Source organism: Natator depressus, chromosome 12 (assembly GCF_965152275.1).
Source record: "Natator depressus isolate rNatDep1 chromosome 12, rNatDep2.hap1, whole genome shotgun sequence".
Lineage (NCBI taxonomy): Eukaryota > Metazoa > Chordata > Testudines > Cheloniidae > Natator > Natator depressus.
The window spans coordinates 17,676,832-17,700,995 of NC_134245.1; the positions used below are offsets into that span (position 1 = coordinate 17,676,832).

The 24,164-nt window shown below is 41.1% G+C and overlaps 2 long non-coding RNA genes across 3 annotated transcripts in view; one reads left to right on the top strand and one right to left on the bottom strand.

Moving 5' to 3' along the window:
- The window catches only part of LOC141996841 (uncharacterized), a 209,182-nt gene that overhangs the window by 11,998 nt on the left and 173,020 nt on the right, over nucleotides 1–24,164 (top strand). For both annotated transcript variants that reach the window (XR_012641619.1, XR_012641620.1), the window contains exon 2: nucleotides 20,444–20,531. This is a non-coding gene — a long non-coding RNA (uncharacterized LOC141996841). The remainder of the gene's footprint in view (nucleotides 1–20,443; nucleotides 20,532–24,164) is intronic.
- The window catches only part of LOC141996842 (uncharacterized), a 185,241-nt gene continuing 172,138 nt past the window's right edge, over nucleotides 11,062–24,164 (bottom strand). The window contains exons 3-4 of the long non-coding RNA XR_012641621.1: nucleotides 12,050–12,590; nucleotides 11,062–11,080 (exon numbers count right to left, since the gene is read on the bottom strand). This is a non-coding gene — a long non-coding RNA (uncharacterized LOC141996842). The remainder of the gene's footprint in view (nucleotides 11,081–12,049; nucleotides 12,591–24,164) is intronic.

Below are 24,164 nucleotides of genomic sequence, written 5' to 3' on the forward strand. Positions count from 1 at the left end.
AGCAAGATGATAAAAAGAAATTTTGAAAAAAGTTCCTAGGGAGTATCAATCCATAGCAAAATCCGGGGCGGGGGGGAGTGAGTGAATTCCAATCACAGAGAACTTCATTTTTGTACAGTATAACATACTTTTGATACCTTTATGAATTATCTTTCAAGGCACAATAAAAAGGCAACATCAGGAGTCATGGAAAACACAATAAAATCAAAAGCTGGGTGATTGTATAACAGATGTAAATTTATACTTCAAAATACTGCAGAACAAAAGAAAAGAACCAGGACCAAAACCCAAAAGCACAGTCTGCTCTGGAAAAAGCAACTTCATAAAGATGCAAAAGAAAAGCCAAAAGCATTCACAAATGACAGAATCTATTAAAAGCAGCTCAAAGTGAATGAAAAAGGTGCACAATGAAAACTGGTTTTAAAAAAAGGGTCAAGCCAAAAAATAATAATTTGTAAACAGAAAGAGAAAATAATCACAGGTGTCTTCCTGTTGGGTAATAAGAATCCATGTTTAAAGAAAACAACAAATCATAAAAATATAGTCCAATCAATACTTATGCCAAATAACGTATTGGCGAAAAAGACTGTCTTTCATAGCTTTTAAGTGCACTAAAGCCCAGATCATAAAGTACTCAGTCTTTATTCAGACAAAACTCACTAGTCTGTAGGATTTTGCCTGAGTGAGGATTTGGGCATGACAGAAAAATAAAGGAAGACCCACCTGCCACCCAATACAGAACTCTAACTGGGAAATGCCAAATGCAGCTGTCAGCATGGAGTCCCTCTACTATCAACATCAGGAACTACTTCTCCTAGTAAGGCTTTTGACACAGTCCTTCATGACATTCTCAAATCAAACTAGGGAAATGTGGTCTAAGTGAAATTACTGTAATGTAGGTGCACAATTGGTTGAAATACAATAATCAGAGTAGTTATGAATGATTCCCTGTCAAACTGGGAAGGTGTATCTAGTGGGGCCCCTCAGGGGTCAGTCCTGGGTCCACTACTATTCAATATCATTGAGCTGGATTACAAGAGTGGACAATATGCTTATAAAATCTGCAGATGACATCAAGCTGGGAAGGGTTGTGAGCACTCTGGAGGACACACTTAGAATTCAAAATGACCTTGACAAATTGGTCTGAATTCAGCAAGATGGAAATTCAATAAACACAAGTGCAAAGTCAAAGTACTTCAGTTAGGAAGGAAAAATCAAGTGCACAGCTACAAATAGGGAATAACTGACTAGATGGTGGTCATGCTGAATAGGATCTGGAGGTTACAGTGGATCACAAACTGAATAGGAATAAATAATGAGATGCAGCTGCAAAAAAAGGCTAATACCATTCTGGAATGTATTAACAGAAGTGTCATATATAAGATATGGAAGGTAATTGTCTCACTCCGCTTGGTACTGGTGATGCCTCAGCTGGAGTACTGTGTGCAGTTCTGGACACCACCTTTGAGGAAAAATGTGGACAAACTGGAGAGAGTTCAAAGGGGCAACAAAAATGATAATAGGTTTAGAAAACATGACCTAATGAGCAAAGGTTTTAAAAAACCTGAGTATGTTTTGTCTTGGGAAAAGAAGAGTGAGGGAAGACCTGATAAGTCTTCAACTATGTTAAGGTTTATTATAAAGAAGACGGTGATCTATTGTTCTCCATGCTTCCTGAAGGTAGGACCAGAAGTAACGGGCATAATCTGCAACAAAGGAGATTTAAGTTAGATATTAAGACTACCTTTCCACCTATAAGGGTAGTTAAGCTCTGGAAGGAGCTTCCCAAGGAAGCTGTGGAATATCCTTCATTGAAAGGTCTTTTTACTCCTAGGGGAATTCTGTGCCAAAAAAATAAAAATTCTGCGCACAATATTTTAAAATTCTGCACATTTTGTTTGTCAAAATAATGTAATATAATCATGCCAATTTCAATTATTTCGGTAATTTATTTAAACTACAATAAAATGGATGGAGAATGGGAGTGGGGAGCATTGGAGGAAATCCCCAAACCCCCTTTGTCTAATAGTAATGTAGCAGGTTTGACCCTTTATTTCTAGTTATTAGTCAACAAATATATGCAGTCATATGCTAAGTGTTACATCATAGGCAACTGAAGAGCAAGTGAGGGTTGGGGAATCAAGCTCACAATTTATACTGACCATCTCCAGAAAGGTAAGTACCAAAGAGTTCACGGAGCACATTTTGATCAGGATTTCTTTCAGTCCAGTAATGTAGACCAGTTCTAATCACTAAAGCACCATAAGCATTTATAAGGCCATACTGTCCTTTACACCACTCTGGCAATATAAAGGGCCTTAACTTTTATACTTGTTTTATACTCCTGGGGGAATTCACAAAGACAATGGGAACAATTCACTAAGCAGGCAGGCTGCTTCATTCTGCTCTGCTCTGCTCTATGCCTACCTCAGAAACACTCCAAAGCCTTGCCTTACCACACCAAGTGTGCTGCATTAGCGAGCAAGAGGGACAGAGTGTCTCTCTTCCTCCCAAATGCATGACTGCTCAGCCCCACCCCGTGCCAGTGGTGATTTACATCTCTACCGGCTGCTCTGGGCACCCGAACCCACCTGCTTGTGCTGCTAGGGAGGGGTACATGACCAATCTTTTAGGCTTCCCTTGGCTTCCCCGTCAGAAGTCATTTTTCTGCGGCGAAGCAAAGAAATCTGCCGGGAACATGAATTCTGTGCATGCACAGTGATGCGGAATGCCCCCAGGAGCATTCTTTTAAAACATGTTGGATAAATACCTATCAGGGTGGTCTAGGTTTACTTGGCCCTTCCTCAGTGCAGGGGGTTGGACTTGATGACTTCTCAAGGTCTTTTCTAGCCCTATGTTTCTGTGAGTCTATGACTAACACAAAGCATAACTACTGTAAATAATATGAGCACTCTCTGCCAGCAGTCAATCACTGCTGCTACCCAGGTCAAGCACCAGTGATTGTCACCAGTGTGGAGTGCTGGACTGGTTCCACCACCATAATGGAAATGTTTCTACCACCAGTGGATGGAGCACTGATCACATTCTCAAGACAGTGCCGTCCACAGGTGAAGCCCTTTGTGTGGGATTAGTAGTAAGACTGCAGAAGACCTGGTGGGGGGGGCATCAATGATATAGTAACATGATGTGGGGAAGACATGTTCCTTTTTTCCTCTTGTCCCAGATATTACACCACTGGTATGTATGAAGGTGAGCAATGGGGGTGTATAGCCTGCCGCCACCAATGGCCTGCACTCTCATCACTGTTTTAACTTTGAAAATGGCCACTGCAGTTAATGTTGAATAAATTCCTTTTTGATCTGACATTGTCTGGTCTGATTGTTTAGGTCATGTTCTGTGTGTGTGCAGACACTGGTATGTTGTGTAACGAATCAATTTCCTCAAAGGTTGAGACTAGCATCTCTTCAGCTTTACCAATATATTTGAAATAAGGAGCCTTTCTTTCCAATTAAAAAATAAACAGGTGACACAATGGGTCTGTGATTCTTTCCTATTATCCAAGAATAAGCTAATGCAGAGGGGAACCACCAACCTTTATCTGTTCCCAATGAACTCCTTTTGTCTAGAGCACCAAGTTCTTTCAGTAACTGACCAGGAAAACTCAGCCACCACAATATGCTTTCTTTAGGATCTTTAGTCTTTCTTCTTTTTCTGGAAAAAGTTATCACCATCTCTATTTTCCACATGTGACACAAGAATGTCTTGTCATATTTATTTTTTCCATTGAGGGCCACTGGTCAGTATCAATAATATCCTTTAAGTTTCCAAAAATTGAGCTCTTTAATTTTAACAAAGCCTTCTCAGTGACGCTTTCTCCTTTGTGTTCCAGTTTCTACAGAAGAATATTTAACAGAAAGAGTGAGGAAATATGCATCAAGAGAAACTTCATTATTTGAATAATAGGCGAGTAAAGAAAAGGTGACAAGGATTATAAATGAACGGACATATAGGCCTCTCGTTAAAACTTGTATATAGCCTATTTAGTGTTTTCAGCAATTCCCAGTATTTGCATGTTAGCACTTACTAATAGGAATTGTACTTGCAATATCCCACAAAGCCTTAATAAATGTACAATACAAATGTATAAAATTAAGCTCAGCTTTAATAGCTGGCTTGCATGATGCAAAATGAAAAGATTGTGTTCCTTCCCGAACAGCAATGTTTCATATATTCTCATGCTAGAGTTGCACCAGTAGGATGAAAGCTTTATCTGAGCATTCCAAGAATAATAAAATTCTAAATTTAACTCAAACCCTCTTATTGGGGCACCGGTACCCAGTGCCATGAGGAGAGAGAGAGCGAGAGAGAGAGTGTGTGTGTGTGTGTGTGTGTGTTCGTTCATACTTTGTTTATGGCATAACTCAGGGGTGAGCAAAGTGGGGGTAGGGCCGGGGAGAACGATCCCATGGACTGGATGTGGCCTGCAGGCCGTAGTTTGCCCACCTCTGGCATAGCTGCTTAGCTAAAGATGGTTACACAAGTTAACTAGGCCCTCTGGTGTTGATAGTTAGGGAGGCTTGACTTGTGGCTCAAGTAGAGACCTCTTCATCAGAAAGAAAGTATCACAAAGTTTCACTATGGTTCAGTGCCATCTCTAATCGAGCTGCCCTCTTGCTGATTTAGTGTATATTCTCATAGTTCTTTGAAGAAATTACTGTTTATCATTCCTTTATTTTGCAGATGCCTTCTAATCTATTTTAATTTAACTCAATGTAATCTAATTAGACATTTGTACCACACTTTTTATTGTAGAATCTGAGCCTATTCTGTGTGCATGCAACTTCATTCATAACTCTCTCACTTTCCTCACCCTGTCAGCAACTACCAGCACGTAATATGAATGATTCTTGCCTAGTTAAAATTAGCTGCTACTCACTGTGGTGTGGTTTGTGATGTAATGTACTTTGGTTACTCATGTCTAGACCAGTCTTTTGTGTGAGATGATGCAACTGCTGATGGTGCATGGGAAGGAAAGAACCCATCTTGACAGAGCCCAGATTGCATTTGCATATTTGCAATCAAAATCTCTCTCCTCCATAACAAATATCCCTTATAGGTGTATGGAATATATTTGGCACAAAAATCAGTTAAGAGGAGTCCTGCTATGCCACTTTGACAGACAGGACTAACGTAACCATCCTGCTAATCTGTAAACCTCCAGTCTACAAAGGCTTTGGAGAGAAGCTAATAGAGATGTGCTGAGGAGGTTCACAATATCTAACATTTCAAGAGACATCACTATCTATGCCACTGACCTCTCTGATGCAATAACCCCAAACCTTCTGTCCAAACATTCCACCTTCGGTTTCTCACAGGTCACCACTGTATGCCAACACACCTAAAGAGCCATACTGTGCACTCTACAAGTGGCCTGAAAGTAGCTATAAATAGCATAAGAAGTACTCCCACCCCAAAATCCTGGTCAGAACACTTCCTCATCCAAGCAGAAATCAGAAATCTGTCACAAGACAAAAGGAAATCCTCATCATGGTCCACCCCCAAGAAATCTTGAGGTAAAAATCCTGGCCCCATTGAACTCAATGGCAGAACTCCCCTTGACTTCAATGGAGCTGGGATTTCACCTTTGGACTCTGTCCTGTTCCAAAATGTACATATGGAAATCTATACCCAAACAAAAGGCCCAGGAGCAGAATTAGTGAGGCGCTGCAACTTCTACCTGCCTACTGCCAGGCCTACACTACAAAGTTTTGCTAGTCTATCTATGTTGGTTAGGAGTGTGTGTGTGTGTGGGGCGGGGGGGAATCACACCCCAAAGTAACATAGGATATTGTTGGACTAGCTTTGCATACAGTCCTTTTGCTGGTATAGTTTGGGGAGGTGGTTTAACTATAACAACAAAACAATTTCTTTTGCCTGTATATATCGCATCTTCACTAGGGGAGACACTGTGAATTGTACACTTAGACAAGCCCAGAGACTCTAGCACCAAAGCACCATCCCTCTCCCACCCCGGGGCCTGCATAGGCTTGTTACTGTTCAAGGGTGAGCCACGCCTGAGATTGCTCTTCCAGAATTTCTGTGGGCACCCCTTCCAGGCCTTTCCCTGCAATTCTCCCCAAACAGAACCCTGTAGTTCACCCCACTTTAGACTGGATCACCAGACTACAATACCCCCTTTTACCAGCTGTATTTGTCTCAACCAGCCTATCTTGGTTGGGGGTCTGGCTATAGAATCCTCTCGCTAAGTTTGTGACCGTACAAACTTGCTTGACCCAGGACAGCTTCTTCAAAAACAGATGATCATTTACTTGTCATTAGGAATATAGCAATCAAAGATAAGGGTTAAAACAACAGGCCTACACACACCACACAATTCTTACCCACCCACTTTGTGACTCTAAGCTTTAGGTAATATCTTTTACTGGACCAACTTCTGTTGGTGAAAAAGACAAGTTTTTGAGCTTATACAGAGCTCATAAAAATCCTTTTATTAAAGATTCAGAAAAGAAGGAAAATCAATTAAAGCATTTGAAATGAAGTATCAAATAACACTTTCAGTTTAGGAATATCCCTTGTTCCTTTTTTAAAAATTGAGCATTTTTAGAAGAAAAAGCCTCTTCTTTGTTGAGTCTTTTAAATGGTATTAAAGACTATAATTGTCCTTTTTGGGGGGAAAGAGAAAAAGTTAGTTGAGATGGGATGGAGCTGTCACTGCTGTTAATCTGGTCCTGTTTCCTAGAAGACAAAACAAGACAAACACACAAGAGAAAAGAACCGCCAAGGTAGAAAATGCAGCTTCTGTCTCTGGTGTTGACTTGCGCAGCTGGAAAAACACAGACCCAGCACACAGTCTCATCAGCCACTGTGAGACCTGGCAAACTTGTGCCAGCAGCAGACTGATTAGGGCATTGCTTTTAGGTCCCTCTTTTTTGTCACAGGCTTACAGCAGTGTTGCAAAATATACAGTCCTGGTTCGCTGAGCCAGACTTTATTAGACCAAAGGAAAGAGTAATAGGAAAGAGAAGAAATAAGGTAGAGAAGCAAAAGAACACATGGGGTAGGGGAAGGAGAGAAAGCTGAACATCCTGGGTGGTGGCTGGGATTCAGCTGGAGCTAGTAGAGGTGATGGTGTCATCTTAGTCCCTGTCTCTGGCCTGGTCTGGTCCATATATCCTACAAGATTAGGATAAAGAAGGGCTGGGGTTTCAGGAGCTGGTGAGGATGGCAGCCAAGATGGTGAAGCTCACTCCTTCCCCATCTCTGTCATCAAGTCTAGCAGTAGCCTTTGTCCATATTCATATTTTTCCCCCAAGGTGTAGTGGGGTGTTATTTTATTTTTATTTTTAGAACCTCTAAGGGGAATGATGGGTGGAACAGCCTATCTTCTCATTATTTTGTCTCCCAGTAGGCCTAATTTCAATTTATGGATTTTTGGTTCCATGCTTTTTTGTTTACCAAGCATGATTTAAATAATTTGTCATGTTTTTTTTTGTTTGGACTAATTCGTCTTTGTTTCCGTTTTACACCATTTTCCATTAACATTTTTGGTTGCATGTTAATGTGACATTTTATAACCTTTCACTCACCCTTTTACAGTTGAGCTCCCGATTAGGGTAGGCTCTATTATTAAAGCAGTTTTTTGCTTCCAATACATGCGTTGTGGTTTTAACAAGAGTATACTGTGAGATAATCAGCTTCTTATTATAAATCAAGCCTACAAAGTTGAAGAATTAGGGGAAGCAGTTGAGCTATGTCCTAAAACCTATCAAACATTTAAACTGGACTTAGTATCAGTTTACAAGGATGCAGAGTGTATAAGGGCCAGTCTGATTTAGTAGATCAGCTGTATGGATATTAGCTATGTTTCAACACAAAGTAATTCCATGTAAATGGGCCAGATCCTTAATTGGTGTAAATTAGCATAGCCCCAGATGTCTAACAACCCTAAGGATGAGTACATGCTTCAAAACCACACATGGCCTGAGGAAAGCTTGGTACAGTTTAAAAGCTAATGTTTTAGAACTAATGGGTCTAAAAATTCTGAAGCAAAGTTGGAGGCTCAATATGTTCATTTGCATGCCAATACCCAGAATGCTCTTCTAAATCAACTCCTATTTCATAGCAGCGTTGGAGCCAAAACTCTGGGAACAAGTCAAAAGATTTGGATATGCTTCTGTGTGCACAAGTAATGTCCTCTGAGCTTTGTGCGATTGCAAGAGAAACAGTCCTTTGGCCAATTACAGCATTTAAAATGCTGAGACCCTTTTAAGGATGCTTCAGCCAAAATGTTAGCATTTTAACAGCTATCTGAGGGCTTGGCAAAAAAGACCCAAACACCTCAATTTAATATTAGTCTGACCCTTTTTTGGAATAGTTGTGCTCTTTAAAGCATACACCACCTTTAAGGTGAATGATCTAAAAATGGACTAGATTATCAATTATAGTGGATCAGAGAAGGGCTATATTTCATAGATAAACACATCCTTTATTATTCATAAGCAGAGCACTTGGGGGAAGTGTTTTTGAATAAAGGTGAAAGAAAATGTTCCACAATGGTGGAAAACAAATTCACACTTGTATTTACAAAAACTGACAACCTCTAAGACTTTGGGTAAACATACATAGAATGGTAGTTGACTAGGGACCCTGAATGACTAGAAATGTCAAGACATATTTACAAATCATCTTTGTGAAGATCTCCTGATACACTCCAATTCTCCTCCGCTATCTACACTGCTCCCCTCCTTCCATCACTACAGCTGCCATCTTAGGCCATGTCTACACTACGAAAGTACTCCGATTTTACAGAAGTCGATTTTTGGGAACAGATTGTATAAAGTCGAGTCCATGCATCCACACTAAGCATATTAATTCGGTGGTGTGCGTCCACAATACCGTAGCAAGTGTCGCCATTCCAAGCGGTGCACTGTGGGTAGCTATCCCGCAGTCCCCGCTGCCCACTGGAATTCTGGGCTGAGCTCCCAATGCCTGATGGGGCCAAAAATTTGTTGCGGGTGGTTATGGGTAAATGTCGTCAGTCAACCCTCCCTCCCTCCATGAAAGCAACAGCAGACACTCATTTCACACCCTTTTCCCTGGATTGCCCGAGCAGATGCTATAGCACTGCAAGCATGGAGCCCGTTCAGCTCACCGCAGCAGTTATGACCATTGTAAACACCTCGCGCATTATCGTGCAGTTTATGCAGAACCAGCACCTGAAAACCCGGGCGAGGAGGCGACAGAAGCACGGTGATGAGGACATGAACACAGATTTCTCTAAAACCACGGTCCCCAGCAATTTGGAGATCATGGTGTTATTGGGGCAGGCTCATGCTGTGGAACACCAATTCTCGGCCTGGGAAACAAGCACACAGTGGTGGGAGCACATAGTGTTGCAGGTTTTGGACAATTATCAGTGGCTCCAAAACTTTCGCATGTGTAAGGGCACTTTCATGGAACTTTCTGACTTGCTTTCCCCTGCCCTGAAGTGCAAGAATACCAAGATGAGAGCAGCCCTCACAGTTCACAAGTGAGTGGCAATAGCCCTGTGGAAGCTTGCAACGCCAGACAGCTACCGGTCAGTCTGTAATCAATTTGGAGTGGGCAAATCTACTGTGGGGGTTGCTGTGATGCAAGTAGCCAACACAATCATTGAGCTGCTGCTATCAAAGGTAGTGAGTCTGGGAAATTTGCAGGTCATACTAGATGGCTTTGCTGCAATGGGATTCACTAACTGTGGTGGGGCTATAGAGGGAACGCATATCCCTATCTTGGGACCGGACCACCAGGGCAGCCAGTACATAAACCATAAGGGGTACTTTTCAATGGTGCTGCAAGCACTGGTGGATCACAAGGGACGTTTCACCAACATCAACGTGGGATGGCCGGGAAAGGTTCATGACGCTCCCGTCGTCAGGAACTCTGGTCTGTTTAAATGGCTGCAGGAAGGGATTTACTTCCCAGACCAGAAGATAACTGTTGGGGATGTTGAAATGCCTATAGTTATCCTTGGGGACCCAGCTTACTCCTTAATGCCCTGGCTCATGAAGCTGTATACAGGCACCCTGGACAGTAGTAAGGAGCTGTTCAACTATAGGCTGAGCAAGTGCAGAATGGTGGTAGAATGTGCATTTGGATGTTTAAAGGGTCACTGGCGCAGTTTACTGACTCACTCAGACCTCAGCGAAACCAATATTCCCATTGTTATTGCGGCTTGCTGTGTGCTCCACAATCTCTGTGAGAGTAATAGGGGGAGACGTTTATAGCGGGGTGGGAGGTTGATGCAAATCACCTGGCCGCTGAATACACGCAGCCAGACACCAGGGTGGTTAGAAGAGCACAGCAGGAAGCGCTGCGCATCAGAGAAGATTTGAAAACCAGTTTTATGACTGGCCAGTGTACTGTGTGACACTTCTGTTTGTTTCTCCTTGATGAAAACCCACCCATTGGTTGCCTCTAAATTCCCTGTAAGCCACCCACCCTCCCCCCTTCGATCACAGCTTGCTTCCAAAGGAAATAAAGTCACTATCATTTAAAAAACATGTATTCTTTATTAATTGATTATAAAAATAGGGAGATAACTCACAAGGTGGCCCGGGTGGGGTGTGGGAAGAGGGTAGAAGGAAGGAAAAGGCCACTTTAAAACTTCTTGAACGACAGCCTTCTGTTGTTTGGGCTGTCTACCGTGGTGGAGTGGTTGGATGCCCAGAGCCTCCCCCCTGCATTCTTGGGTGTCTGGGTGAGGAGGCTATGGAACTTGGGGAGGAGGGAGGGTGGTTAAACAGGGGCTGCGGTGGCAGTCTGTGATCCTGCTGCCGTTCATGAACCTCCACCAGATGCTGGAGCATGTCCGTTTGATCCCACAGTAGTCCCAGCATTGCCTCATGCCTCCTCTGATCTTCCTGCCACCACCTCTCCTCATATTCATCGGCCACTTTCCTGTACTCTGCTATTGTGTCCCTCCACACATTCTGCTGAGCTCTGTCAGTGCCGGACGACTGCATGAGCTCAGAGAACATTTCATCGCACGTGCGTTTTTTTCGCCGCCTTATCTGAGATAGCCTTTGGGATGGAGGAGGGAGGCTTGACACATTTGCAGCTGCTGGAGGGAAAAAAGGGAGTGAAGTATTTTAAAAGATACATTTTACAGAACAATGGCTATACTCTTTCACGGTGAACAGCACTATTCACATTACATAGCACATGTGATTTTGGTACAAGGTCGCATTTTGCATCTTATATTGAGTGCCTGCGGCTTTGGTGTTAGAGATCACACATGCAGTGCCAGGCAACAGAATTCGGCTTGCAGGTGGCCATGGTAAGCCATAGTCTTTCGGCTTCTGCAAACTTCATAACAGCAGTGCCCTCCTCTCCCATACCAAGCAAAGCACATTGAGTTGGCCATTTAGTGCTGCGGTTTTCCTGTTAAAGTGCAGCAGCAGAAACCAAACTAACCCCCGCCCCCATCCAATTCTCTGGGATGATCGCTTTTCCCCTCCCCACACCGCGTGGCTGGTATCAGGGAAGATCCCTGCTAGTCAAATGCGAACAGCTCAGCGCCAATGCCCCCCTCCACGTGGCTAACTGCGGGGAGGATTTCTTTTCAGCCACAGGCAAACAGCCCAGTAGGAACAGCCACCTCTGAATGTCCCCTTAATTAAATTCCCCTATTTCAACCAGGTTACCTTGAACGATATCACTCTCCTGAGGATAACACAGAGAGATAAAGAACGGATGTTGCTTGAATGCCAGCAAACACCAGGACCATACGCTGCCAGGCTTTGTCATGCAATGATACCAGATTACTTGCTACTAGCATGGCGTGGTAAAGTGTCCTACCATGGAGAATAAGGCTGCTCTACCCAGAAACCTTCTGGAAAGGTTTTTAGAGTACCTCCAGTAGAGCTTCATGGAGATGTCCCTGGAGGATTTCTGCTCCATCCCCAGGCATGTTAACAGACTTTTCCAGTAGCTGTACTGGCCACGAATGCCAAGTCCTCAGGGCTACTTAATCATTAAAAAATGCTTGCTTTTATAACATGTATTATATTTAAAAAGGTACACTCACCAGAGGTCCGTTCTTCGGCTTCGTTCGGTTGGGAGGGTATTTCAGCCAGGGTGATAAAAAGATCCTGGCTGTCGGGGAGAACGGTGTGCTGTGTGCTCTCCTCAAGCTCTTCCTCCTCCTCCTCATCTTCCCCATTTGCAAAATCCTCAGCCATGGCGGAGAGTACCCCATCATCGGAGTCCACGGACAGGGGTGGGATAGTGGTGGTGGCCCCCCTTAGAATTGCATGCAGCTCAGCGTAGAAGCGGCATGTCTGGGGCTCTGTCCTGGAGTGTCCGTTTGATACTTTGGTTTTCTGGTACGCTTGTCTGAGCTCCTTAAGTTTCACGTGGCACGTGTGTTGCGTCCCTGATGTAGCCTCTGTCCCTCATGGCCTCTGAGATATTTTGAAATGTTTTGGCATTTCGTCTTTTGGAACGTAGTTCTGATAGCATGGATTCCTCTCCCCACACAGCGATCGATCCAGTACCTCCCGTTCGGTCCATGCTGGAGCTCTTTTTTGATTCTGGGACTGCATGGTCACCTGTGCTGATGAGCTTGCCTGGCCAAAGAGGAAATGAGATTCAAAAGTTCCCGGGGCTTTTCCTGTACACCTGGCCAGTGCATCCGAGTTCAGAGTGCTGTCCAGAGCGGTCACAATGGTGCACTGTGGGATAGCTTCTTGAGGCCAATACCTTCGCATTGCATCCACACTAACCCTAATTTGAAACGGTGATGTCAATTTCAGCGCTAAGCCACTCGTTGGGGAGGAGTACAGAAATCAGTTTTAAAAGCCCTTTATGTCAAAAAAAATGGCTTCGTTGTGTGGACAGGTGCAGGGTTAAATCGATTTAACGCTGCTAAATCTGACATAAACTCATAGTGTAGACCAGGCCTTAGTCATCATTTCTACATCTACTTTTATATCTCACCACTTGCTATTTAGTTCACCATGAGTATTGCATCCTTCTCAGTTCTTATACACAAATGATTAGCCACCATCACCGGTCATAATTTTTTGGGGTCTTTTATTAATGCTTCCATAAAACCATTCCCACAACATTATAGTATTGGGCCCAGGCCTACATTCCTCACATGCTCAAAACTCTCTATGAAGTCAGCAGGAGATTTTGATGAGCAAGGATCAGCCCCAGTATTTGCATTACTTCTGACTGCTGTCTTCTATTCTGACTGTCTGAGCCACAGCTATCATGCCGTCTTTGACAACTGACTCCACCACACCCTTCCTCCTTCTCCTCTGAATACAACTACCCTCCAGCCATTCTATTGTTATAACGTTCTATTTTCTCTTATAAGATTAATTGACTTTAGCTTCTTATTCTCCTAGATTCTGTCTTCACCACCTTTGTCCCGAGAGTTCAGCTTTCTAGTGATTTCATAAGGAGTGATGAGAGAACTTCCAACTGTTCATCTGTTATATCGATCCATCTAATATATTCTTGTACAGCACCTATCACAATGGTACATGGGTACAGAGAAATAAATAAAATGTTTATTACCCTAGTGGGACTGGAACTCATAAGCTTCAGCATTGCAAGTTGGGGTCTGTAGCATAGAACCATGTAGCAAAACTGGATTGGACTGTTCAGACTAGACATGCCTCCAAGTATCTGGATGCTTATCTAAAGCTTTATTAAGTTTATTTAAATCCATTCTGTTATTTATGACCACAGCAATTATCATCATCTCTCTTATCCATGCTATATTCCCAGCTTAATTGCTTCAATGATTTCTGCTGCCGGATTGAGTGACCTGGAGACTGAAGTCTCTCCAGAACCAAGTTCAACATAGGAAACAGCAATGTGAGCTTCTTTGTTACTGACCTGCCTTCTTTCAATGCTGATTGGAGGGAGGACCTAAGAGAGGGACAGAATTTAATGCATGCTCCATGCAAATTCCGTCCTTGGCCTCTTTGCAGAGATGACCTACAAACAAGGGGGGCAATTGGTGCTATTAATGGTGCTAGTTTTTGTGATAGGAACAATGGTGTCTAATTGCTGCTGTAATATAAATAATACAAATAATTTGTCAAAAGGAGCTAAATGGGATCACCCACTTATTTCAGATAGGCCTCTGAATGGTGCTATAGTAATATCTTTACAACCACCAGCATCGATATCATGTATTTTTTTAAAATTACCCATTCTTATTTCTATGGATAGCACCTACATGCTCGTATTCTTCATGATTGCTACGTATTCTTTAGCACTTTATGGTGTGCACAGTTCTACAAATCTGACCCCAAATAGCTTTATACTTACATTCCTTACTACCAATTTTCATTAGCGTTACTATAAGGGGAAAAAATCACTCCAGTATCCTTTCTCTGTTCGTATATAACATATTAGAATAATTAAAAAATATGTAAATTAACTATTGGTCAATTAGTGACACCAGTCTGCAAATATGTGCCTGCCCCACAACACAACTCAGATCATAATCTCATCATGCTACAGTCTACCCTGTCACTTTTATTTGAACTTAATTTATTTTTTGTCTAATGCCGTTACTCAAAGAATTATGAGACAGGCATCAGCCGACAGCACCAGGGGAAGGATAGGTATTGACAATGACATAAAAGCAGAAAGGGAAGTAAAAGAATAGCCACTGTAGCATTTATCAGTATTTCACGAACAGACACAACTCTGGAATAAAATACACATTCAGATTGCAGTTTCTTTTTAAGATTGGGGCTATACATCTGCAGGATCACAAAACAAGAGGTTTGTAACATATTGCAACACATTAGAGATCTTTTCCCATATTGTTATGAGCAGAACAAACATTTAAAAAGGCATTTTCCTTTCCTATACCCTGAGTATCTGGTTCCACTGGTCATACCTCCCTGCACATAGGAGTTCAGCAGCCCCAGGGGTCACTGTAGCCTGGAAGCTGCAGTGGCAGCTGTGAAGGAGCTTTGTTGCCGCTCGGTAACCCGTAGGGAAGATCCTCTCCTCAGACTGCTGTAGAAGCCTCTTGCATAAAAGCCATTCACTCAGGCTGTAGCAGTGGAGAGGATTTACCTCTGGCAGCGTAAAGAGGAATTACTTTACATATTTGTAAAAGCCAGTCCATTCCAAATAAACTTGTTTCATATTTTTAAGACAAAAACATCTGGCTAGAGTACTCAGATAGTATCTTTTCTATGGGACAGTGGCTAGAACACAAGACCTTGCTACTATTCCTCATTCTGCCAATGACTCATTGTGGGAACTCGAAGAAGGCCAAAATTTTCCACTAGCTTCAGATGCCTCAATTTTTGGGCACCGCACGTGGGAAACCCAGAGGCTGGTTTTCAGAGGTGTGGAACACCACAGCCCCTCTTGGGAAGCTTTAATGTACATAGGTGGCACTAAGCAACTTTGTTGAGGCAAACTGATCATTTAGCTAGATGGATGTAACTGGGGAAAAATAGTGTCAAGCCACTTTTCTTGGATGATTCCACAATTTTAATCCCTTGGCTGTGTTCTCTTGGAAGGTCTGGTTTTCCTAAAACTGTACTGAGTGAACATTGATTTGAATATTTTATTGGAAAGAACTGCAAAGAGGTTAATGCCATTAAAGGGGAGTGTAATAGAAATAGGCCAGATAGGTTTTATCCCAAATGGAATGGGTTGGAAGGCCATTATTATAATTAAAAGCAATATTCTAAACATTATTATAAAAACATGGAAAAATAACAAAATATTTTATTATAAATGATGTTTTCAACTCAGAAAATCACTCTTTTTTATTATTATTTAGGATTCTGCATGTTTAAATGATCAGTTTAAATGTGTTCTGTTCCATACAGACATGAAATTAAAGGTACATAAGCCCAAATAAAAACATGTTCAACTGAAAGCTGCATTTTCAGACAAAGTAGAGTTCCATGCTAAAAAGGGAATAGAATTAGAGTACGCTGAGACAGCTGACAGAAAAGTGATTTTAAAGGCAAAGAGTATATGGGACATTAAAGAAAAAGAAACACAGAGCAAGAGATATCCAATTAGCAAACATCTAGATATACCGAAAGGGACATTCCCAAAGGCATCCATACAGGGCCATGTCCAGGATGTGGAAAGAAAGAAAGATAACTCTCAAACTGAAGGTTGGACAATTTTTCCTCCTATAATTTTGCAATAATGTGATACATTTTGTGCGCTTGCCTCAAATCCTTAGCTGGTTTTCATGAAAGTGAAATGGCATTTCCCATAGGTAAACATACCTTTTTGACAGGTTTCAGAGTAGCAGCCGTGTTAGTCTGTATTTGCAAAAAGAAAAGGAGTACTTGTGGCACCTTAGAGACTAACCAATTTATTTGAACATAAGCTTTCGTGAGCTACAGCTCACTTCATCGGATGCATTCAGTGGAAAATCTTTTTTAACACACATGCAAATTTTGCCAAAAAATGGAAACCTTTTGTAGTGGTTTAAAGTCAGGAAAATTCAGCTTTGTTTGTTGTGAAATATTGGCATGTTTGCAAAAAAGAAAGAAAAAGCTGCATTTACTGGCAGAAATGGTAAAATTTCATTGTGGGCACATTCTTACAAATAGTAAATTCTTAGGCTATGGTGCTTGTGAAGTGACACTTGGCAGTTCCGTACAGTCTTGCTACCTAGGACTACAAAGTTAATGAAAAGATGAATGATCTAGCAGTTTCAGTGCAGCAGCCCCGAGTCCTAATCCCAATTCAACACCAAGGTGACTTCAGACAAATATGGGGCCCCATCAAGTCATTTCATTCGAATCTTCTCAGAGGCAAGTTCCAAGGGTCCATATGAACCTTCTCTCCCCAGCAGGCCCATCTACCCAGACTCCTGTATCATAGAACTGAGGTAAGTACATAGTTGGCATGGAGCTGGTTGAAATTTTTTTGAGAAAACTGCGTTTTTGACAAAGAAAATTTTAGGTTTTTCTCAATTTGGGGGAAGGTTTGAATAGAAATCCAAACAACTCTACAGATCTTCTGATGAAAATGAAAACTTTTTTGTTTTCACCAAAGTTTTTTGTGAGAAATGAAACATGTTTCTTGAACGGTTTTAGGTTGGCAATAGGCATTATGCCCAGATCTGGAGCCAAACACTGCAATTTTTACACCAGTATAAATCTGGAATAATTACGCTGATGTCATCTGCCAGTTTGGCCTTGTAATCACTAGGGAGAACCTTAGAGTGGGAAAGATTTTTGTGGGTCACAGTGTCTGTTGTCTTGTAGTCATTTGCACTGATGCAAAGGGAATGTTAAATATGATCAAATCAGAATGGTAACCATCTACCTGCCATTTATGACCATCAGTGTGCACTGTGGGGAAATGACTACACAAGCTGCAGGGTAGCAGAGAACTTTTCCTCCAGTCTTTCTTAGAACTTCTCCCCAGGCTAATATCAGTAAAATAGTATTCCTTGGTTTGTTCCATGTAGGATTCTACAGTCCTGGGAGAGTCACAAATGAGCTGAAAAGTCATCTTTCACTGCAATTTTCTGACTGATCAAATTCACAGACTGGACTGCCGTTTATCTCTAGGGGACTGATTTAAAGCCTATTGTAGCCATATGTGATTCATATGTGAGAGGGAGTTCCCAGGTACCTCCTGCTTCTGATCATGCTGGCAGCACTGGAAATCCCATCATGTCTCAAAGTCCTAAGAGAACAATTTCAATTTTTTGATAATTAAAGTAAAATAAATGGTACTGCCCTTGTTATGCATTTGAATGAGGACTCTGGCATTTGACATTAAAAACAATTCATCTTCAAGAGAAAAAGCAGCCTCATGTTGTCAACCTTGTTGCAGACTCATGCTGTCAAACACTGGCTCATTGCAATATTTTATAATAAAAATGCCCATTTAATAGTTTTTAACTAAAAGAACATAATTTCCTTTTTATTTTTATTTTTGATATGTTTTACTTTTGAAGAATGACTGGGTTTTTGACAGGTGCATTAAGACATGCTACACTTACATGCTATTAATACTGTGGGACTTGGGAAATGTCTATGCATTGGCATATGTGACAACTTAGGGTATTAGTTAACAGTGAGACTGTCTGTAAATAGAATTTTAGCCATAACTGCTGACCTGAGCATTCAGTCAACATTTGCAATCAAGAGCTGAACTATATACAGCAAATAATACAATAGGGATACAAATTGGCATTGTACAGTATGTATTGGTTCAGTCTGAGTGCAGTGGTAATTGCAATATATTGAAGTTTTGTATTGTAATAAAAATAGAGACCATTAGTAGATACCATTTATGTCATTAGTATTTAGTGGTTGTGCGTTGCAGCTTTTTTAGTGCTCATAAAACTGTCTCTGCTTGCAGATATGTCACAGGACTGATATAAATTTAAAGGTTTAGAAATCTATAAGTCATAAAATACAAATAGTAAATAGGAACACAACATTATAGTCAAAAACTTACATTAGGCATGCAGATGTTTATCTATTTGCATGTCTAGTGCAGAGATTAGCATAATGATGATCACATTTATATTACAGATGGACTTGATTAAATAGACAATTGTAAATAAGGTAAAAAAAGAAGCACATTAAGTATGAGTAGCAAAGGGTTTTTTATGCCCCCAGAAAGGACTTTGTAAGATGTCTGAAGGTATTACCTTTGACAGTTTTGGATGTATTTATCTATTTCTAGGCTCTTTTAGTAGAGATGTGACGGTTGTTCTACTTACTGATATTTCAACTACCTCCAGCAAGTCACTGCTATCATTAACAACTAGGCCCAAGATCAAAGCACAGGGGTGGTTTTTTGGAGAGGCAGACATAGAATAGGTGAGGGAGCAGTAACAGCGCAGGGAGCTGGGAGGTTAGTGAAACCCTGAGGTTGAGGTTAGCTGGGGTTTGTTTAGCAGTCGTCACTATGCCAGCCATCCTACGGGAGTTTGTACGAGGGCTAGGACATCATGTCAGGGAGTGGGCACTGGCACGGTAGCATCGAAGAGAGGTGGGCTTAGGAGGAGGAGCTTTCCTCAACCAGCTGTCTCTATGGAAAGATAGAAAAATATATCAGGAAGGGGCAACCAGAATGGTTAGGTCTTTGGATGCTTTTTGATATGGTCATGGCTGTGGGCTTGGGCTACTCAGCCCAAGAAATATTTGCAAAAAATTCAAGTACCTGTAAGATCCTCTCCAGCACAGCCACCACCAAACCATCCCATTGCTTTGACTTCAGGAACACGACATTGCAATCCGGACTACAATTATTTAGGGGTCCCCAAGAGGCATTCAGCATAGGTAATCTCCCTTCCAGGATCTTCCAGGGAGTGCCCTGTTGTGCCCATTGCTCCCAGTTCTCCTCTGCTTTCCTCCAGCAGCAATTGATTTGTCTGCTCTGCACCTCTGGAGCAAGAGAATTTGAAACTTGTCTCGTGGGTCCCCTTCTCCCCCCCTCTCTGACCTTTTAAAGACTGGAAGCTCCCTGGAGCTTGTGTCAGAGTGTGCATCAGAAGAGTTGGAAATGAAACAAATTACACAGATACTAAAGAGAACAGAGGAACCTATGAAAACATTTCACTCATTGTGAGTGAAGTGACAAGAAACAGCAGATAGGGACTGCATTTCTTCAATTAATTTCCTCTTTCCCATCCTTTTTCTCAACATTTTAAAAATCTAAATCTTTATGAAAATTTTGGTAACCTTGGCTTCATCTTTCAATAGAACAGCTCTTGATGTCCAACTCCAACTCTAATTAAACAACGAATAAAGTTCAGGGTTTCTTGGGTACTGATTGTTAGCTGTGTGGAAGGGCTGATTGCCCCAAGGATAGTTAAAATGGTGCAGTGGTGTACCAGGCATTAGCTCCTGTTAAAACAACCAGCCAAAAGCAATTTGCAAGGATTACAATTGAGACTGTTTTCAGCAGCTCTAGTAATAGCACAGAAGTGAGACATAGGCCTTCAGGAAAAGGGTGAATTTTACCTTCACTGATAACACTTCCTATGGCTAAAGTATTTCTCAGATATCGACAGTGGAAAGTGTTAAGCTGGAAAACTGATTGTTCCCTTACAAAGCCTGTTTTTGTGTCTGTTTATACACTCTACACAGACAGAAAATGTTTAGAGATTTCCATTGCAAACTTCAAAGCATTCAGTGCAGCTATTTATATAAATCTAAATTCCAAAATCTTTTTGAAACTTTTGTCTTTCTTTCTGATTGCAGGATTCAGTATCACTTTATTATATTGAATATCGCCTGCTTTGAACATACAGTATGGCACAAAGTGATAATTTAGCACAGAGAGCTACCCTGCTGAGAAAAAATTCTAAAGGAAAATTGTTAGCACCAGAGGTTGGTTGATTTTAGAAATAAGGAAATAATTAAAGAGCATAACATTCTTCTCCCAAGCTCTTTGGATGCCACTAAACTGCTCATTGCTTTATTTGTCTAATTAACAGATATCTCAAAATCCTGTGCCAGATTCTGCAGTGTTCTGTGCATGGACCTCCCATTTGAGGCACTGAGATCAGGATACCTGGGAAACAGGTGAAGTACAAAATAAAGAATATTGTTATATTTGGTGACTAGATCAGGGTGCACCTATTAGCATAGTGAATCTATGGGAGAGGCAGACATATTGACAGCTGTACTATTTTAAACTGGGTTCTTTTAAAACTATTCCAGTGGATGCCTTTTTGGGGATTCCAGGGTTCCCTTTTGGATGGGATTTCTGCCAACGAGAAAGTGATGAAGGGCTTCATCTGGGTGTCTGCTGGTGGAATTTGACAGAATCCAGGAGTAAATCTGGCTATAAAACGGCAATATATTTACATTGCTATTGTTGTATCAAGTTTTATGGAAAATACATTTATCACTATATATAAGTACAATGTACTCTATCATGTAGGATGTGTACCAGATAATGTTTGAGTCTGAATTTTGAAACCACAATGCTTGAGAATATCCAATATTAAGTAAACCGAGTTTGCCTGTCCTCAATGAAGATGTCTCTTCTGTGCTAACAGTTGTATGAAAAATACTGGAGATAACTAAAAAACATGTTTATAAATCATACTGTACAATACACACACATACGTATTAAGTCTCATGCTATGTAAGGTCTGGTAGTCAAAACAAACACTGGATACCTGGCTACAGATACCAAGGTGCAAGGATCTAATCTGGTCTGAGCAATAGTTAACTGTGTGACCATGGGCAAGCAGGCTGACCCCTTGTGGCTTACTTAATCCATCTGTAAAACTGGGAAGAGCCAGACCTCAATGACAAACAGATGCTGCATCTGAGTCAAGCCGTCTTGGGTAAATAAATTACAAAGAAGCTGATGGCACAATGTAAGGGCTAATAAAGAGAAAATGTGAGTCTTTGTCTCTTATGCACACTTACCATTAAACTGGCAGCATACTGTGTTTACTCTTATTGGGCATGTTTAGTCTCATTGGGTATCCATCAGAACAGATGTGGAGACACTGCCGTTTCCTGCAGTTCAATGCAGTAGGATTACTGTGTTTAGTCTCATTGGAGTGGATTCAGGCAAGCTTCAGCGACTTGTTAATGAATCAATAAAGCATGTTCCCTTAGGTTTGTGATTCACCCAATTCATTAGAAACTGAATTGGGCGGTGAAGATTTTTTTGGTAAATAAGAATTTTTTCCATAGTCCCTCAATTAAGATGTGGCTTCCTGGGATTCACAAAGCTTCATCAACTGTGCTTTTAGACAGTTTACACACCCTATTTGGACTACAACAAGAATGGTGATAAACAATCTAAGTGTTGTTTTCCAGAAGGCTTTTCTGAACTCAGAAGACACATGGGGCTGGATCTTCAGCAATCAGAACAGTTCCACTGAAATCAGCAAAGCTATGCTGCTGTATAACTGCTGAGGATCTGGCCCATTAAATCTTTGGCATGACCTAAGCAAGTGCGACGTTGAAAGAGGAAGTTTCCATAATGTTTAAAAATAATTGTTGCCTGCTTGCTTAGGGATATTCCTGGTAATCCTTATTTAGGATATTGAAACTGACAGATCTTGGCAGTAGAGATGTGTAAAATAATCACATACTTGAGAAACCTCTAAAAATGGTGGTTTCTTGATAAATTGCACAGACAAAGAGCAGATCTGTTTTGGTATAGAAAAGCGGTTTTAGAGCTGTTTTACATTCTCCAGCAGAATTCTGCAGAATTGGACTAATGATGACTAATGTACCTGGCTTTACAAGAAATAGTCCCAGAATTTCTTTTAAAAAATCTAAAACATTCATAAAATACACAATCTGTAACCTGCATGGCATATACAAAGTACATGGGGTGTGGTACAAAGGTTTAACAATGTGTGTTTGGGATGACTGGCATAACTCACTCCCTGGGTAATGTGGCACAGATTGTGGAATCCACTAGAACCTTTCTGTCACAGAACACTATCATATTTATCATATGGCTATTCAATTTATCACATGGTAGCACCTCCAAATATTTTATTTATATGCATACAAACAGACATATATGGGGTGTGTGTGTGTGTGTGATAGATATATTCTCTGTATTCTGTATCAACATTAATTGTGTCCAAAAGCTGGGGGATAGGCTTGTGTGTACAGCACTCACTTTAACAATCTCATAAAGTAGAAATCTGTATTTACAAGAGCAAATTCTGAGGTGTCTGGGGAAACAGCAATGAGCCACAGTGCTGAGCACAGACAAAAGCAGGGAATGAACAACAAACTCAAGAGCATGGCTGTGACAGTAATACTCATAAACACGGTGCTTTCTTAATAACGATAAATAATTAACAGTCATTCCCCTCCAATATATTGTTATAACACATTCGAGAGATATGAATAAATAATTGTATGCCTTCAGTTTAGACATGCTTTGAATAGGTTATTATAACAAATCAACTGTTAGATAGATCTAACTCACTTGTACATGTCTACTGAATATTATAATATCTTATAATAATTCACTTGGAAAGCAATTCTATCAATCATTATTAAATGATTTACCTATGTTAACTTTAAATAAAGTGTTTTATGAACGATCCTTAGCTCAGCTCAGCCTAAGTCCTGATTCTGCCTTGTTGTTTTCTCTTTGGGCTAGCTGTATACTTATCCCCTCTCATTATCCTTCCTGGCTGGCTGTAGGAGTCTTTATAGTTACATTTTTCCCTGAAGGGTGGCTATAAATGCTATACATATAAAATAAAATATTATGGCTCTGCTTGTTACTGTAATGCAGTAACAGATATTGGTAGTACAGTGCTTAAGTGGATGGCTTCCAATTCAGTTTCCTTTATTACACAATCCTTGTTTGTGACCCTCCTTGTTGTGTTACCATTTGTGTCACAGGCATCACTGGTCAGGAATTTAATAGGGATGGGTGAACTTCACAAGATGCAGAGGTTTGTTTGGCTAAATTAACAGAAACCTGCATGGTTATCAAAAGCTTAATGAAGCCTTCCTTTCCACACACCTAACCACCCCCTCTTTTATTTTTAAGTGTGAATCCTTCTTCACCTTTGGCAGCAGCAATCTTTGAGGGAGGCTCAGCAGCCATTCCACCCCCTAGAATCAGGTGGGAGTGCTCTGAAGCCAGTTGCTTTCTTTTTTGAATACTGCATGCCAAAGCTAGGAAGAAGTCAATGGGACTTAACCACAATCCTAAAGTTAAGCATCTTTTAGGTGCTTTGCTGAATTGGGGCCTTAGGACTGTATGAGACTTCCACTGAGAAAACTGTGCTTTTGTAGCCATGTAGACTTCTCTGGGAAAGTTAATGTAGTAGCTGTAATGAGAATGTGACACATGGAAGAGTGGGTAAGAGATTGATCTTTGTTCCCAGTTGTATGACCTGAGTTGCTTTTGCAGTAGCTAAAGGTGACTTGATGCCAGTAATTCATGTGGATGTTCAAAAGGTCTTTCATAAAAGGGGCCTGGATCTTGAAGTTCTTAATACTTTCTTAGTCAATCAAAACTCCCATAAAAATCGATACGAGTATTGATTGAGTAAGGATTGAATAAAGAGAGCAGAACTTGACCAAGTATACAGAATACTAGAAGTAAGAGTCAGAATTTTGTTCTAGACTAAAATCTGGTTTAAGTGTTGGGAAATAAAGGGAGTGAAGAGCTGAGAGAGCTTAATGACTGCCCCAAGGTCATTATTATGA